Here is a 19695-nt window from a genome sequence, read left to right as displayed (position 1 = left end):
AGGAGAGGAGAATGGCATAACTGTGGCGTGACCTTCAAGACTGGTAACTTAGTAGTCTAGGAAGGTTGTCTACCCCTACAACTTGTTGCTGAGATGGAGAGCATGAGAAAATGACAGCCTCTCCTTTCAAGAGTTTTCAGGAACTTTTGCTGGAGAGGGTGTGGAGAAAAATGAACCCTCCTACACTGTTGATGGGAGTGTAAACTGGTGCAACCACTGTGGAGAACTGTATGGAGATGCCTTAAAAAACTAAAATAGAGTTACCATATGATCTAGCAATCCCACTCCTGGGCATATATCTAAGGAAAACTCTAAGTCAAAAAGACACATGCACCCCAATGTTCATTGCAGCACTATTTACAATAGCCATGGAAGCAACCTAAATGTCTATCAACAGACGAATGGATAAAGAAGATGTGATACGTATATACACTGGAATATTACTCAGCCATAAAAAAGAATGAAATAATGCCATTTACAGCAACATGGATGGACCTAGAGATTAACATATGAAGTGAAGTAAGTCAGACAGAGAAAGACAAATATCATATGATATTGCTTACATGTGGAATCTAAAAAAATGATATAAATGAACTTATTTACAAAACAGAAATAGACTCACAGACATAGAAAAGAAATTTATGATTACCAAAGGGGAAAGGGATAAATTAGGAGTTTGGGATTAAAATATATACACTACTATATATAAAATACGTAACCAACAAGGACCTACTGTACAGCACAGGGAACTATATTCAATATCTTGTAATAACCTATAATGGAAAAGAATCTGAAAATGAATAAATATATATATATAATGTATGCATATGAAAATAAGAGTTTTCAGGAACTTTTATCAAGAAAAAGCCACATTTGAGACTTCCCTGGTGGTCCAGTGGTTAAGACTCCACAGTTCCACTACCGGGGGCACGGGTTCAATCCCTGGTCAGGAAACCAAGATCCCACATGCCATGTGGCACAGCCAAAGAAAAGAAAAGAAAAAGCCACATTTTAGTCGATGCAGTGAGGAGGAGAAGAAAAGGAGGTGCAATTAAGCAAAACCTGTGGATATTTATGAATCAAGAGTCCCAAAGTCACTTTGGAAAAGATATTTTTCTAAGCAAAATCAGTAAGAGTAGAATTGGAGAGAGAAAAGGTAAGAAGTTTTCAAGGGGAGTGAAAGTCTACACACCTTGAGCCATTATCATGGGGTAAGAGATGGGGAGTTAAGTTACTTTTTTTTTCTCTCTCACTCTTGTGGCCTCTCCCATTGCGGAGCACAGGCTCCGGACGCGCAGGCTCAGCGGCCATGGCTCACGGGCCCAGCCGCTCCGTGGCATGTGGGATGTTCCCGGACCGGGGCATGAACCCGTGTCGCCTGCATCGGCAGGCGGACTCTCAACCACTGCGCCACCAGGGAAGCCCAAGTTACTTTTCTGATGTTCATATAACTTAATTTAACATATCCATTTACTTTTCTACATCAACCATTTGTAATATTTTTAGAGTGTATTATTCTCAGGTGCAACCAAGAGCTGACTGTGGGGCTCTTTTATTATGTAAACAAAAGATAAGTACATTTATTACATTTAAAATTATTGAAGAATAAATAATTCCAATGTTATTTAAACCATTCCAAATCATAGAAAATGATATCAAGCTTGTTAATATATTTTCTGAAGCTGGCATAATGTTAACAATAAAGATAAATAATAATAAGAGAAAAAAAATAATAGTCCAATTATTCACTTAAGAATACAGATGTAAAATTATTAATAAAAAACAAGCAAATAAAGTCCAGTAGTGTGTCAGTGGTGAACTAGGATAGTTTATTGCCAAGATGCAAAGATAGTTTCATGTCAGGAACTCTTTCAATATGAGAGTTCTTTTAATAGCATAACTTATTACAACAGTATATTAATGGATTAAAATGTGCCTAATAGATGCTGAAAAGGCATTTGATTAAATTCAGCAGCCGTTTCTACTGAAACTCCAATCAAAATAAGAATAAAAGGAAACAATCTAAATATGATAAATACTACTTATGTAAAACCAAGAGCAAACATCATTCTAGATATTAACCCAAGAGACTATCTTAAAGCTGTTATAAGGGAATTTAGTAACAAGCCTGTAGAAACAATATCTATTTCAAAAGCAATAGTGGTTCTTTACTAGAAATAATCAGATAGAATTAGACATGGAAAAAATAAGCCTCATATAATAATATAAAAAATTCAAAATATTTTGAAATAAATTTAACAAGAAAGGTACAAAGCCTATAAAAAAGAACTATAAAATCTTATTAAAGGGCTACATCAAGAGCTGAACAAATGGAAAAACATATCTGGTTCTTGCAAGGGAAGACTTAATTTTACAAATATGTTAGTTCTGCCCATATTGTGACACACTTAATGAATTTTCAGTTAAAATCACTGTGGTCTTAGAAAATTGAATTATCTTACATTTTATATGGAAGAATAAATGTCCATGAGAAGCTAAGAAATGTACAAACATGAAAAATCATGATGAGATTCCTTGCCAGATATCAAAATGTTATAAAGTCAGCATAATCAAAAGGGCTATTATTAGCATAGGGATAGACCAATTGATTAGCAGAACAAAACAAAAATTGCAGAATACATGGGAGTACCATATAGGATAAGTGTGCTATTTCACTTCAAAAGGGAGAGAATGGTTTAGTAAATGAGTACATTTTATTTTTATATTAGTAAGTAGCATAATTAGCTATTCATTTGAAAAAAATTAAACCACTACCTCATATGATATATAAAAACATTGCATTAGCTTTTTTTGCATCAAAGATTTATTTACTCTTTTATATGTCAATAGTTCTCTTTTATATGTCAAATGTTATACCCACTTCTCACCTGAGCTCCAGACATATGTATTCAATTGCCCATTTTGCATTTTCACTAGGATATCAACTCCATGTGTCCAAAAACATAATTATGCTATCCATCAGCCACTTCCAAAACAGTCATGCTCCAATGATAAGTGGGTGCTACCATCCATATTGTTACATTAAAAATATCCTCGGGCTTCCCTGGTGGCTCAGTGGTTGAGAAGCTGCCTGCTAATGCAGGGGACACGGGTTCAAGCCCTGGTCCGGGAAGATCCCACACGCCGCGGAGCGGCTGGGCCCATGAGCCACAACTACTGAGCCTGTGCATCTGGAACCTGTGCTCCGCAACGGGAGAGGCCACAACAGTGAGAGGCCCGCGCACCGCGATGAAGAGTGGCCCCCACTTGCCACAACTAGAGAAAGCCCTCGCACAGAAACAAAGACCCAACACAGCAAAAATAAATTAATTAATAAACTCCTACCCCCAACATCTTCTTAAAAAAAAAAAAAAACCTCAACAATTACTTCTCTCCTTTGACCACATTCCCAATCACTAAATCCTACTGATTTTACCTATTAGTAACCTTCAAACCAATTCATGTCTCATCTCCTTAACCATTTTCTTAGACAAACACAAGATATTTTACCTTGACCACTGCATTTACCTTTTAAGTATTATTTGTTTCCAGTTGTGTACTCTCCCAACTCATTTGCAAAAAAAAAAAAAAAAAAAGAAAAAAGAAAAGAAAAGAAAGAAAGAAAAATGCATCCTGGATAAAGAAACTGTATGCAGAATATATAAAGAAATTTCAAAACTCAGTAATAAGAAAATGAACAACCTAATCTAAAAAGAGCAAACAATTTGAATACTTCATAATATAAGATATAAGCCTGGCAAATAAACACATGAAATGATGGTCGATATAACAATTCATCAGAAAAAATCAAAAATCAAAATCACATATCACAACATACCCACCAGAATAAAGATAAAATATCTGATACATCTAGTGTTTACAAGAATGGGAAGCAATAGTAATTCTTATGTCTTGCTGTGGGAATGCAAAATGATACAGATACCAATTTCTGAAAACAGATTGGCAGTATTTCAGAAGATTAATAGTATATTTATCATAGAATCTAGCAATCCCACTTCTAGGTATTTTTCGAAGTGAAATATGCTCACACATGAACATACATCAGTGTTCACAGGGGCATTATTTCATAATGGCCACATCTACTGGAAGATGAATAAAGACATTGTGATATATTCATACTATGGAAAACTCTTCATCATTAAAAAGGAATAAGGCTTCCCTGGTGGCGCAGTGGTTGAGAGCCCTCCTGCCGATGCAGGGGACACGGGTTCGTGCCCCGGTCCGGGAAGATCCCACATGCCGCGGAGCGGCTGGGCCCGTGAGCCATGGCCACTGAGCCTGCGCATCCGGAGCCTGTGCTCCACAACGGGAGAGGCCACAACAGTGAGAGGCCCGCGTACCGCAAAAAAAAAAAGGAATAAAATATGAATACAGCAACAACATGGATGAATCTCAAAAACATTATAAGTAAAAAGAGTCAAATGGTACATACTGTGTGGTTCTATTTATATAAAATTCAAGAAAGATCAAAGTTATAATGATACTATATGGATCATTGATTGCTTGGGCTTGAGAGTGAGAGTGGATATATTATTGATAGTTTGCTAGGGCTGCCATAACAAAGTACCACGGGCTGGGAGGCTTAAACAAAAGAATTATTTTCTCACAGTTCTGGAGGCTAAAAGTCTGAGATCAAGACATCTTTGGCAGAGCTGATGTTATATAATATCTAAAGACATTGCATTAGTCATAAAGGCTAAAAAATAAAAAATACATAAAATTTTAAAAAGATAAAATTTATACTGTATATATATATAACCTGTATGTTGAGGATACTTTTTAAAGCAAGTTAGTAACCCAGAAATTATTAAGAAAATACATGATTGACCTTATATAAATAAACTTTTTCTTAGGGCAAAATATACCTGTCTCAGTTAGGATGCATTCAGCTTCAAGTACCAAGAAATCAAACTCATACAAACAATAAGGGAATTTATAGGCTCGCATGCCGGGAAGTCCAGAGGTAGGGTGGCTCGACCCAGTGTCTTTATCAGAACAATGCTCTGTGATTCTCCCATCTTTACCCACTTTTTTGAATTGGCCTTCCCAAGGCTGGTATCAAGATGGCTACAGCAGTTTCTCTGGAAGCAGTATCTATACTTGACAATGGCCAGGAGAAAAAGAGCCAATTTCTTCCAATGGTCCATTCTTAGAGTGAGGATAAAACCTTTCAGCAAGTTTCTTCTCACACCTCATTGGCCCCAACTGGCCACATTTCCGAATCCCCAGTGGGGAGGGATACGAATTGAAGGGCTTTGACCTAGGTGTGTATGCATACACATACAACCTGGCTTTCTCAGTGTGGGTGATTTTGTGTAATTTTTACTTTCTTCTTCAATATCAGATTGAATTTTTAGAAGTAAACATGTATTATTACTATAATCAGAAAAAAATGATATAGCTTTTTTTTTGTAGAAAAAGTGTATTTCATAATAACAGAGAGCTGGGGAGTGTATGGATTTACATATATTTTCTTTTTGTCATTTCGTTTCCATCTCTGTCCTGTCATGAAGTCTTTTTTTTTTTTTTAGTGGAATCTTCCTTTTAAAATGGCCCCTAATACATTTATGTAGGCATGCAAAAAAATTTGCAATAAATTTAATTATGTTTTTTAAACGTTAGCGGTTCAATTAACATTTACTTCTCATCAAACTTCTCCGCTTAGTTGGAACAACGGTATGGTGGACAGACAGGCCCGAATTACATTTCTACGATTACACTTGTTTTATGCCCTTGAAACAATGATAAGTTACGCCCCTCTCATCTGAGAAGAAGAAACACGCTAGTTCCTTTTGATCTGATCCGTCCCAGAGCGACCATGAACCAATTCCTACGGAAGTCTCAGCATCCCAGCAGTGGGTGCGGGGAGAGGTATAGGGTGTCCCCAGACTCGCTTCAGAATTTGATCATCTCATCTCACCAGTTGTTTTTACTCGGACTCTCCTACCCCAGGAAATGCCACCAGCGACATCACGCAGAGTGCGCTATTTTTAGCACCGGGCCTGCCTGGGGAAACTGGAGAACTTGAACACTCCCGGACGAGGAAGTGGAAGAGAGCAAAGGCTTAAAGAGAGAAAGATGAGATGCTTTATCTTTTCCTCCTGTGATTTTATTTGGCAGCCAGTCATCCAGTTTGCAAGGTCTAGGAGATAACAAAGATAAAGTGCTGAGTGGAGAGAGAAGGCTGGGGAAGGGAAGACAGCGCGCTGTGGGAAGGAGTGCGGAGCATTTTTATGTGGAAAGAAGGAAAAGCTATGGAATTGAGTTACTTAAACACAGAGGGAAAGTTAAGGGCACAGAGGCTGTTTTGGGAGAAGTCAGTCAAGACCTGAAGTGAAAAGCTTTCAAAGTTAGGAAGGAGTGGCTAATAAAATCAGATACGACTTAGGATAACTCTCCAGCCATGTGAATTTAGGCAAATTACTTATTAAATTTTGCCATCCGTAATGAGGCAATGCTCAAGATGGTTGTTATACTACATTACTTGGACACTGTCCACCTCTGTTTTGTAGTTTTTCAGCAAAGAGGGAAAACCTGAACTATCATGAACATGGATGGGTTAAGCGTGAGGGCAAACCAAAGTAAATCAATGTTATCTCCTTTAGACACTCTGTGCTAACTAAATGTAATAGATCCCAGGGGCAAGATTAAATAGAAGATAGGTAAAAGCATCAATATGAATGCAATTGAGGAATAAGAAAAAGCAATGTAGTGCATATAGCCTCAAGTTAATATTTAGCAAAGATTATTAAACTTCAAAACAAGAAAATATAAAATTAATATTATATTTGTGTATCCTAAGCAAAAGTTAAATAGCTCCCCGAAGATATACCCTCACCGGCCAGAACTTTACGGACTATGACTTCTAAGATCCTTCCAACTCTCAGGAAAAAAATAACATTATTATTCCTTTGCACCTAAAAACACAATGAATGTTGTCTCTTTTAGTCATACCTTTTCTTCAACTTGATTTTCTTCAGTTTTCCAGTGAAAAGCAGTTGACACTAAAAGTCCTGGCATATGGTATTTCCCAATCTGCATATATACATCAGCTCTACTCTTCAAGATGACTTAAGTTATTTTGGTTTTTTGAGAACTTGATAAGATTTTATAATTTGTACTTAAAAATGGTCAGCAACTTTCATTTACACTTCTTTCTTATTTTTAATTCTACAGGTTCTCCCAATATAGCTACATAAAATCCTCCTCAATGCAATCTAGGAAGAAGTAAATATGCAAAATTTTTTCTCCCTTACCTTTTCCCTCCCCTTGCAATAGTATCCCATTGACTCTATCCAAAACCTAAAATGAACAGAAATAAACTATAATTCTTTTCCCACGTGACTTGTTTGAGAGAAGATTCCAAACAACCTAAACTTCCCCCACCACTTTTAGGTGTTTGGAACTGAGAGATAGATGGATGAAAAAATATATATATATGATGACAGATAGAAGGAGTCTAAAGGTGTCTGTTGCAGGATAAGTCCCCCAGGAAGTAGATTCTGAGATAGAGATTTGCGTGCAGAAAATTTATGGGAACTGGTCTTGGGATTGACACCAATGGGGGAAGGGAAGGAGGCCAGATGGCGCGAAGAAGATGGGCTGTAATGCAGTCACAAGACTTCAGCCAACTCCTGGGATTAGGTTAGCAGAAGGGGCCCTTCTTTATACTGGATATGAGATATCGAAGGGAAGAGGTTTGAACCTAGGCAAGGAAGCTCTCTACAGCTGAGGGCAATTCCCAGAGAAAGCTGCAAGCTGATAGCTGTCAGGAGGCAAAATTCCTGTCTCCCCAGTGAATAAGACCTTTAGTCATGGAGTGGGAATCTAGGCAGTGCAGCACAGGATCCAGAAATCATGGAGAACAGGTGTCATCTTTGGGGCAGGTGCTCGCTATGAATGTGAGGTGGACTGACAGTTGAGATAACATTTGATTGGTCCCCTCCCGCACATACACATTTCTATACCCCATACTTTTCTGCCATTGTCTCAGCAGAAGGATGAAACAGCAGAATGCAGAGAACAGAGGGATCAATTCTTTGCTTTTGAGTTTCAAAAACTTTGGCCTTGGCAAAGACAAAATATTTGGAAGAAGGTAGAAAGTGTAAGAAGAGAAGTTTTCTCGACCCCTCCCAGACTAGATAAAGATTCCCTGGGCTTTGGTAGGGAAAGTATAGAGACTTAGAAGCCTGTAGATTCCTGGGGTACAACTTGGGGAGCTGAGAGCACAGGAGTGAAGAAGATAAGACCTCTGTATCTCAAAGAATTTACAGGGAAGATGCATTCAACAAATAAATGCGATAAAGTGAATTGATTATTATGATAGAACATACAGGAAGGGGACCTAGCCTGTCTTATGAATCTGGAAACAACTCACTAAAACAGGATATTAACTGGAAACCTGCAGCATAAGCAGATATTGTCAAGATGGAGAGAAAAAATTGTTTCAGGGAAAAGGATGATCTGTGGAAAAACGTGGAGGAAGAGAATGTGGCCTGTTTTAGAAGTCGAGAGAAGACGAGATGATTACTGGAATGCAGAAGAAGAAGAATTGTAGGAAAGGTAGGCAAGCCTGTTAGGAATTTAGTGCTGTAATCAAGAAGGGAAGAGATGGTGGTCCATCTCTGTAGCATTCAGAGCTAGGCAGGAGTTGAGTTCTCTCTCCAACTCTCCATTGGAAATACTTTAGGTCAAAAATTGCTGAGATATGGATAATTCTATTAGAATAATAAAATACTGCAATTAGCTTGCTCAGTCATTTGCTAGGTGTATGACTTTAGGTAAGTCATTTTTCTAGGCCTCAGTTTATTGCACATATAATGAAGCTAATTCATGAATGATAAGTAGAGGTGGATTTCTTAGGAAGCCTATGACGCTTGGCTTCAAGGCCTCTTATTTGCTCAGATTCCTTTCCAAGGCCCTGTGAAGGGCCCTGGTAATTTTTCATTATTTTCCTCCCCCAATCATATAAACTTCAAACCCCACCCTACCTAGCTCTGCCTCTACTGATAGGATTTTATGAGAATGAAATAAATAATAAATGTAAAGTACTTAACCCAAGCCCTGGCAGCTACTGCTATCACCATTATTGTTAATAATAGTACTAATCATTTTTATAGAAATGACTGTAAAGACCTTAATCAAAATTTAAAAATCAAACTTCAAAAGCAATAAGAATGAATGAAAAATATACATTTTTCTGGTTTTTATAGGGTTTTGTTTTACAATATTAATAAAATTTTAAACACTTTCATATTTATTTTTTAATTATAAAGGTAGTGTACGCTTGTTATAAAAATCCAAACAATATAGTTAAAAATAGAAATCTTGAGTTAGAAGAGGGAGCAAGATGATGGAGTAGGAATATCCCGAGCTTACCTCTTCCAGCAGAGCAACTATCTCTGAGAACAACCTGAAACCTAGCAGAAAAGATTTCCCACAACTGAAGATATAAAGAAGGAACCACAATGAAATGAGTAGGAGCAGTGGAGATGTAATCTAGTCAGGACCCACCCTCCTGGTGTGGCAACCCATAAGTCGGAAGGCTATCCCGACCACAGAGGTCCTTCCCAAGAAGGGAGGGGTCTGAGCCCCACATCAGGCTCACCAGCTCAGGAGTCCTGAACTGGGAAGTTGAGTACCCAAATGTTTGACTTTGAGAACCAATGGAGCTTACATTCAGGAGAGCTGGAAGGCTGTAAGAAACTGAGATTCTGCTCTTAAAGGGCATACACAAAAACATTCGCTCCAAGTCCCAGCACAGAGGCACCAGTCTGAATGGCACCTGGGTCGGACCTACTTGCTGATCTTGGAGAGCCTCCCAGACAAGTAGGAGGCAGCTGGGAAACCTCCTGGGGACTGAGATGCTAGTGGCAACCATTTGGGGGGAATTTCATTCTACCACATTGATACCAGCGCTGGTGGGAGACATTTTGAAATGCTCCCTCTAGCCTATTAGTGCCAGGGGCCTGCCTCACCCACCAGTGTACCCATAGCAGTCAGATGTCATCGGGCCTTGCAGCTAGCTGGGCAGGGACCAGGCCCACCTATCAGCACACCTAGAGCATTCAGCCTCATTACAATAGAAGGGTGCACACAGTCCACATAGGAGACACCCCTGGAGCATGTGGCTATGGTGGCTAGAGGGTACCATGCTGCTGGACTCCATAGGACATCTCCTACGTAAGGCTACTTCTCTGAGATCAGGAGGCATAAAAGACCTACTTAGTACATAGAAATAAACACAGAGAATTAGGCAAAATGAGGACAGAGGAATACATTTCAAATGAACAAAAATGGCCAAAAAACTCAAAAAGAGCTAAACAAAATGGAGATAAGCAATCTACCCAATGCAGAGTTCAAAGTAATGATTATAATGGTGTTCACCAACCTTGGGAGAAGAATAGATGAATACAGTAAGAACTTCAACAAAGAATTAGAAAAAATTTATATATATAGCCAATCAGGATGCAATAACTGAAATGAAATATACACTAGAGAGAATCAGTGGTAGATTAGATGACAGAAAAGAGCAGATCAGTGATCTGGAAGACAGAGTAGTCAAAATTACACAAGCTGAAGAGAAAAAAAAAGACAAAGGAGTTTTTAAAAATGAGGATAGTTTAAGGAACATCAGGGACAACATAAAACATACTAACATTCACATTATGGGGGTCCCAGAAGAGAAAAGAGAGAAAGGGTAGAACACTTATTTTAAAAATCATGGTTGAAAACTTCCCTAATGTAGGGGAGCAAAGAGATATCCAGCTCCAGGAAACACAGAGAGTCCCAAACATGATGAACACAAAGAGGTCTACACCAAGACACATCATAATTAAAACGGCACAAGGTAAAGATAAAAAGAAAATTTTAAAGGCAGCAAGAGAAAAACAACTAGCACATACAAGGGAACCTCCATAAGTCCATCAGCTGAATTTTTAGCAGAAACTTCACAGGCCAGAAGGGAGTGGCATGACACATTTAAAGTGCTAAAAGGAAAAAACCTACAACAAAAAATACTTTACCTGGCAAGGTTATCATTCAGAATTGAAGGAGAGATAAAATGTTTTACAGACAAGTAAAACCAAAAGAGTTTATTACCACTATTCTGGCCTTACAAGAAAATGTTAAACGTTTTCTTTAAGTGGAAAAGAAAAGATCATAACTAGAAATACAAAAATATACGAAAGAAATACTCTCACTGGTAAAGGTAAATATAAAGTAAAGGCAATAGATCAGCCACTTAAAAAACTATGATGAAGGTTAAAAGACAAACGTCGTGAAATCAACTACAACTACACTAAGCAGTTAAGGGACACACAAAGTAAAAAGATGTAATATATGATGTCAAAAACATAAAAGGTGGAGGAGAAGTAAAAATTTACTACTTTTGGAATGCATTCAAACTGAAGCAACTATCAGCTTAAAACTATCTAGTATATATAGGTCAATATACATAAACCTCATGGTAACCACAAACCAAAAACCTACGATAGATACACAAAAAATAAAAAGAAAGAAACCCAAACTCAACACTAAAGAAAATCATCAAATCATAAGGGAAGAGACTAAAAGAAGAAGAAAGGAGCAGAGAAGAACTACAAAAACAACTAGAAAACAGTTAACAAAATGGTAATAAGTACATACCTATCAATAATCACTTTAAATGGAAAAGGACTAAATGCTCCAATAAAGACAGAGTGGATAAAAGGATTAAAGAAAAAAACAAAAACAAGACCCATCTATATGCTGACTACAAGAGACTCACTTCAGATCTAAAGATATACACAGACTGAAAGTGAAAGGATGGAAAAATATAGTCCTTGTAAATAGAACAGAAAGAAAGCTGGAGTAGCTGTACTTACATCAGACAAAATAGACTTTAAAACAAAGACTGTAGCAAAAGACAAAGGGGGCATTACATAATGATAAAGGGGTCAACCCAAGAAGAGATATAACATTAATAAATATTGGTGTTGGGGTGCTGCTATGGCTTCCAGTGGGGCCGGCGTGATCGCTGCGTGCTCGGCAAATGAAGCTCCCGAAATCCCAGACAACGTGGCTTCGGGGCATCTACTGCTTCACCACCGATAGGAATGACTTCCGCAGGAACTTGATCCTCAATTTGGGACTCTTTGCTGCTGGAGTTTGGCTGGCCAGGAATTTGAGTGACATTGACCTAATGGCACCTCAGCCTGGAGTGTAGCCGTAAAGACACATGGAACCCCTGTGCTGTACTCGAACCTTCCAAAAACAGAGCCTCCGATCTGTGACCGTCACAAGACTTGCCCTGATGGTGGCTGAAGTTTGATTCAGATGGGCACCTTTCCTTCCCTGCTTGATTTCCTTTTCTTTGCTGAGTCCACTCAGAACACCCTTCTCTGGTCAGCAGGTAGGGTTCAGCTAAAGGGTTGTCCTGTGTTCTGTAAAGTTCTGTATATAGTTCCAATGTTTCTGCAGGGGATGATCTTTGCTCTTGTCCTGAGGAATATTCTAATGGTATTTTAACAAATAAAGACTGTACACTAAATAAATAAAAATAAATAAATAAATAAATATTTATGCACCTAAGATAGGATCACCTAATATATAAAGCAAATACTAACAGACATAAAGGGAGAAATTGACAGTAATACAATAATAGTAGATAGATCATGGATAAATGGATAGATCAACCAGATAGAAAATCACTAAGGAAACATAGGCCTTAAACGACACATTAGATCAGAAGAACATAATAAATTTATACGGAACATTCCATCCAAAACGTAGAATACACATTCTTTTCAAATGCACATGGAACATTCTCCAAGATAGATCACATGTTAGGCCACAAAACAAGTCTCAATAAATTTTAAAAGACTGAATTCTTACCAAGCATCCTTTCCAACCACAACAATTTGAAACCAGAAATCAATTACAAGAAGAAAAATGGACAAAACACAAACACTTGGAGGCTAAAAAAAACCCAACATGCTACTAAACAACCAATTGGTCAACAAAAAAACCAAAGAGGAAATCAAAAAATACCTTGAGAAAAATGAAATTGAAATATAATGTACAAAAATCTAAAGGACACAGCAAAAGCAATTCTAAGAGGGAAGGCTACAGCAACAGAGGCCTACCTCAAAAAATAAGAAAAATCTCAAATAAACAATCTAACATTACACCTAAAGGAACTAGGAAAAGAAAAAACAAAGCTCAAAGTTAGTAGAAGGAAGGAAATAATAAAGATCAGAGCAGGAAGAAATGAAAAGGAGACTAAAAAAATTGAAAAGATCAATGAAACTAGGAGCTTGTTCTTTGAAAAGATACACAGAATTGATAAATCTCTAGCCAGACTCATCAAGAAAAAAAAAAGTCCCAAATAAACAAAATCAGAAATGAAAGAGAAATTACTAATGACACTGCAGAATATAAATGATCATAAAAATTACTATGAACAATTGTATGCCAACAAATTGGACAACCTAAAAGAAATGAATAAGTTCCTAGAGATACAAAATCTCTTAAGACTGAATCTGGAAGAATTAGAAAACCTGAACAGACCAATTATCAACAGTGAAACTGAATCAGTAATCAAAAGATTCCCAACAAAAAAAAGGCCAGAACCAAACAGCTTCACAGGTGAAGGCTACCAAACATTTAAAGAAGAGTTAATACTATTCCCCCTCAATTTCAAAAAAAAATTGAAAGGAAGGAACACTCCTAAATTGTTTCTATAAGTGCAGCATTACCCTGTTACCAAAACCAGACAAAGACACTACAAAAAAATTATAGGCCTATATCACTGATGAACATAGATGCAAAGATCTTCAGCAACATACTAGCAAACTGAATTCAACAATACATTAAAAGGATCATAAACCATGACCAAGTGGGATTTAGCCCAGGGATGTAAGGATGGTTCAATATCCTTATATCAATCAGTGTGATATACCACACTAATAAGATGAAAGATAAAAATCATGTGATCATCTCAATAGATGCAGAAAAAACATGTGACAAAATACTATACTTCAATTTAAAAAAAGAAATGCAAAATGAAAAAGAAATTACTGAAAAACCAAAAAAAAGAAAAAATCTTGAGTTAAAAATAAAAATCTCCTTTCTTTTTCTCCCCTTCCTGACCATTGCTCTTTCTTTCCCTAAAACATTCTTCCACCAGTGTAACCATGAATTAATAGTTTGGTGGATATGTTTTTCCCAAATCTTAAAATATAGTTTACAGGGGCTTCCCTGGTGGTGCGGTGGTTAAGAATCTGCCTGCCAACACAGGGGACATGGGTTTGAGCCCTGGTCCAGGAAGATCTCACATGCCACGAAGCAACTAAGCCCATTTGCCACAACTACTGAGCCTGTGCTCTAGAGCTTGTAAGCCACAGCTATTGAGCCCACATGCCACAACTCCTGAAGCCTGTGCTCCACAACAAGAGAAGCCACTGCAATGAGAAGCCCGCACACTGCAGCGAAGAGTAGCCCCTGCTCGCCACAACTAGAGAAAGCCTGTGCACAGCAACAAAGACCCAATGCAGCCAAAAATAAATAAATAAAAATAATTTATATATATATATATATATATGTAGTTTACATTTAAAAGTAAAGATTTCTATCTCACAAACAATAGAAAATCTTTTGTTTTTTAAAGTTCCCTCTCAATTGAAAACTGGCACAAAAGAGCAACACCAAACAGATAACTAAATGGGCACGCACGCACACACGCACGCACACACACACACACACACACACACACACACGTTTCTAGTAGTTTCCACAAATCACAAAGCACAGAATTTAAGGAAACCAGGACTGTCTTCTTAAAGATTTTGCCAACTCACCAAACCATTTTACTAAGTGTTACCATAGAACGTTTGCTAAACAACATTGCACGCATCACGTCAAAGTCAACCCTTGCTGTAGACCAGTGTTTCAGCCTGTTCTACAGGTCAGGGTGTGAAAGGCAATGGAAAGCAACCTTAAATAAGGGAAGGGAGATTGTATCAGCCTCATGTCTTTTTAATTTTTCTGCTTAGTTGTAAATATTATGTATGTGGTTCCTGTATTGAGGAAGAAATAAAAACTAGTGTTGCCTTGTATGCATTTTTAAAAATTCAGGAGTATGCCAAAAGAGGCTGATATATTAACTATTAGAAGAAGTTTTAGAATATGTGTATATGTATTATACAAAATGTGTATTACAGGCATTGTAAAGACTTTTTGGCAAATTTGTAGGTAATTTTTTGCTACCATTATAAGTACTGCCTCAGAATTATTTCCAGTGCTTGATGTAAAATTCTGCCTGCAAAAAATACAGTCACCCAAGAGTTAAATAGATGACACCTCTTAAAACTTCGCAACCAAAAGGAGAGATGGTAAAAATTTCTGAATGTTATTTACTGAAGACCTTTGTGACACATTATTCCAAAAAAAATCATTTTTCAGAGAGAACATAGATGATTAATCTTGTAGGTTAATTCTTAGAAACTTTTCATAAATGCTTTTCTACATGAACACATTTTATGAACTTTCTAATTTAATTTATTAAGTGGAATTAAAAATTAAAGAACAGGGGACTTCCCTGGCAGTCCAATGGTTAAGACTCCATGCCTCCAATGCAGCAGGCGCAGGTTTGATCCCTGGTCGGGGAACTAACATCCCAAATGCCTCACGGTGTGGCAAAAAAAAAAAAAAAAATTAAAGAACAGCTACAGTTCATAGTGAAATAATTAACATAGGATTTACACAGAATTTTGCATATATCTATGTATTCATAAAGGGCAATGGATTTGTAGCTTAATGTAATAAATGTGAATAAATTAAGCTACAACTACATATTATTTTCTCTAATTTATGAATTTGATATCTTACTGTTTTACTATTATGTATATAAATAAAGCAGTTTATTTAAATATTAACTTGTAAGGGAAATATATCAGTTTACAAAGAAACTAAATTTAAAATGTATACTGTAGAGAGAAACCTGTAATATTGCATAATATGTTTTTATAAAAGAGTATGACTTAAGAAAATTGAAATCATCTCAAGTATCTTTTCCGACTGCAACACTATGAGACTAGATATCAATTACAGGAAAAAATCTGTAAAAGATACAAACACATGGAGGCTAAACAATACACTACTTAATAACCAAGAGATCACTGAAGAAATCAAAGAGGAAATCAAAAAATACCTAGAAACAAATGACAATGAAAACATGACGACCCAAAACCTATGGGATGCGGCAAAAGCAGTTCTAAGAGGGAAGTTTATAGCAATACAATCCTACCTTAAGAAACAAGAAACATCTCAAATGAACAACCTAACCTTACACCTAAAGCAATTAGAGAAAGAAGAACAAAAAAACCCCAAAGTTAGCAGAAGTAAAGAAATCATAAACATCAGATCAGAAATAAATGAAAAAGAAATGAAGGAAACAATAGCAAAGATCAATAAAACTAAAAGCTGGTTCTTTGACAAGATAAACAAAATTGCTAAACCATTAGCCAGACTCATCAAGAAAAAAAGGGAGAAGACTCAGATCAATAGAATTAGAAATGAAAAAGAAGTAACAACTGACACTGCAGAAATACAAAGGATCATGAGAGATAACTACAAGCAACTATATGTCAATAAAATGGACAACCTGGAAGAAATGGACACATTCTTAGAAATGCACAACCTTCTGAGAATGAACCAGGAAGAAATAGAAAATATGAACAGACCAATCACAAGCACTAAAATTGAAACTGTGATTTAAAATCTTCCAACAAACAATAGCCTAGGACCAGATGGCTTCATGGGCGAATTCTATCAAACATTTAGAGAAGAGCAAACACTTGTCCTTCTCAAACTCTTCCAAAATATAGCAGAGGGAGGAACACTCCCAAACTCATTCTACAAGGCCACCATCACCCTGATACCAAAACCAGACAAAGATATCACAAAGAAAGAAAACTACAGGCCAATATCACTGATGAACATAGACGCAAAAATCCCCCCAAAAATACTAGCAAACAGAATCCAACAGCACATGAAAAGGATCATACACCACGATCAAGTGGGGTTTATCCCAGGAATGCAAGGATTCTTTAATATACGCAAATCAATCAATGTGATACACCATATTAACAAATTGAAGGAGAAAAACCATATGATCATCTCAATAGATGCACAGAAAGCTTTCAACAATTCAACATCGATTTATTATAAAAACCCTTCAGAAAGTAGGCAGAGAGGGAAATTTCCTCAACATAATAAAGGCCATATATGACAAACACACAGCCAACACCATCCTCAATGGTGAAAAACTGAAACCATTTCCACTAAGATCAGGAACAAGATAAGGTTGTCCACTCTCACCAGTATTATTCAACATATTTTTGGAAGTTTTAGCCACAGCAATCAGAGAAGAAAAAGAAATAAAAGGAATCCAATTGGAAAAGAAGAAGTAAAGTTGTCACTGTTTGCAGATGACATGATACTATACATAGAGAATCCTAAAGATGCTACAAGAAAACTACTAGAGCTAATCAACGAATTTAGTCAAGTAGCAGGATACAAAATTAATGCACAGAAATCTCTTGCATTCCTATACACTAATGATGAAAAATCTGAAAGTGAAATTAAGAAAACACTACCATTTACCATTGCAACAAAAAGAATAAAATATCTAGGAATAAACCTACCTAAGGAGACAAAAGACCTGTATGCAGAAAATTATAAGACACTGATGAAAGAAATTAAAGATGATACAAATAGATGGAGAGATATACCATGTTCTTGGATGGGATGAATCAACGCTGTGAAAATGACTCTTCCAAAGCAGTCTACAGATTCAATGCAATCCCTATCAAACTACCACTGGTATTTTTCACAGAACTAGAACAAAAAATTGCACAATTTGTATGGAAATAAAAAAGACCCCGAATAGCCAAAGCGATCTTAAGAACGAAAAACGGAGCTGGAGGCATCAGGCTCCCTGACTTCAGACTCTACTACAAAGCTACAGTAATCAAGACAGTATGGTACTAGCACAAAAACAGACATATAGATCAATGGAACAGGATAGAAAGCCCAGAGATAAAACCACACACATATGGTCACCTTATCTTTGATAAAGGAGGCAAGAATATACAGTGGAGAAAAGACAGCCTCTTTGATAAGTGGTGCTGGGAAAACTGGACAGCTACATGTAAAAGTATGAAATTAGAACACTCCCTAACACCATACACAAAAATCAACTCAAAATGGCTTAAAGACCTAAATGTAAGGCCATACACTACCAAACTCTTAGAGGAAAACATAGGCAGAACACTCTATGACATAAATCTCAGCAAGATCCTTTTTGACCCACCTCCTAGAGAAATGGAAATAAAAACAAAAATAAACAAATGGGACCTAATGAAACTTAAAAGCTTTTGCACAGCAAAGGAAACCATAAACAAGACCAAAAGACAACCCTCAGAATGGGAGGAAGTATTTGCAAATGAAGCAACTGACAAAGGATTAATCTCCAAAATTTACAAGCAGCTCATGCAGCTCAATATCAAAAAAACAAACAACCCAATCCAAAAATGGGCAGAAGACGTAAATATACATTTCTCCAGAGAAGATATACAGATTGCCAACAAACACATGAAAGAATGCTCAACATCATTAGAGAAATGCAAATCAAAACTACAATGAGATATCATCTCACACTGGTCAGAATGGCCATCGTCAAAAGATCTACAAACAATAAATGTTGGAGAGGGTGTGGAGAAAAGGAAACCTTCTTGCACTGTTGGTGGGAATGTAAATTGAAACAGCCACTATGGAGAACAGTATGGAGCTTCCTTAAAAAACTACAAATAGAACTACCATATGACCCAGCAATCCCAGTACTGGACATATACCCTGAGAAAACCATAATTCAAAAAGAGTCATGTACCAAAATGTTCATTTCAGCTCTATTTACAATAGCCAGGACATGGAAGCAACCTAAGTGTCCATCAACAGATGAATGGATAAAGAAGATGTGGCACATATATACAATGGAATATTAGTCATCCATAAAAAGAAACGAAATGGAGTTATTTGTAGTGAGGTGGATGGACCTAGAGTCTGTCATATAGAGTGAAGTAAGTCAGAAAGAGAGAAACAAATACCGTATGCTAACACATATATATGGAATCTACGAAAAGACAAAAGGTCATGAAGAACCTAGGGGCAAGACAGGAATAAAGACACAGACCTACTGGAGAATCGACTTGAAGATATGGGGAGGGGGAAGGGTAAGCTGTGACAAAGTGGGAGAGTGGCATGGACATATCTACCAAACGTAAAATAGCTAGCTAGTGGGAAGCAGCCGCATAGCACAGGGAGATCATATTGGTGCTTTGTGACCACCTAGAGGGGTGGGATAGGGAGGGTGGGAGGGAGGGAGATGCAAGAGGGAAGAGATATGGGAACATATGTACATGTATAACTGATTCACTTTGTTATAAAGCAGAAACTAACACACCATTGTAAAGCAATTATACTCCAGTAAAGATGTTTAAAAAAAAAAAAAAAAGAGTATGACAACTTTAAACATGCAAGGAAAGTTTTCATTTGAGTAATTAAAATTCAAGGTCATCTTAAGACAGATTTCCATGGTAAAATCATAGTTGATCTGTTTTCACTTTGTATATATAG

At 37.0% G+C, this 19695-nt stretch overlaps 1 pseudogene across 1 annotated transcript; it reads left to right on the top strand.

Annotated features, from left to right (window-relative positions):
- The first annotated feature begins 11978 nt into the window (after nt 1–11978).
- LOC117201447 (mitochondrial import receptor subunit TOM6 homolog) lies at nt 11979–12535 on the top strand (annotated as a pseudogene). The gene has a single exon (XR_004483465.2). The product of XR_004483465.2 is annotated as a mitochondrial import receptor subunit TOM6 homolog (transcript).
- The last annotated feature ends 7160 nt before the right edge of the window (nt 12536–19695 follow it).

Source organism: Orcinus orca, chromosome 12 (assembly GCF_937001465.1).
Source record: "Orcinus orca chromosome 12, mOrcOrc1.1, whole genome shotgun sequence".
Taxonomy (NCBI): Eukaryota; Metazoa; Chordata; class Mammalia; order Artiodactyla; family Delphinidae; genus Orcinus; species Orcinus orca.
The sequence above is the reverse complement of the archived record's forward strand: the minus strand, read 5'-3'. Positions and strand labels throughout refer to the sequence as shown.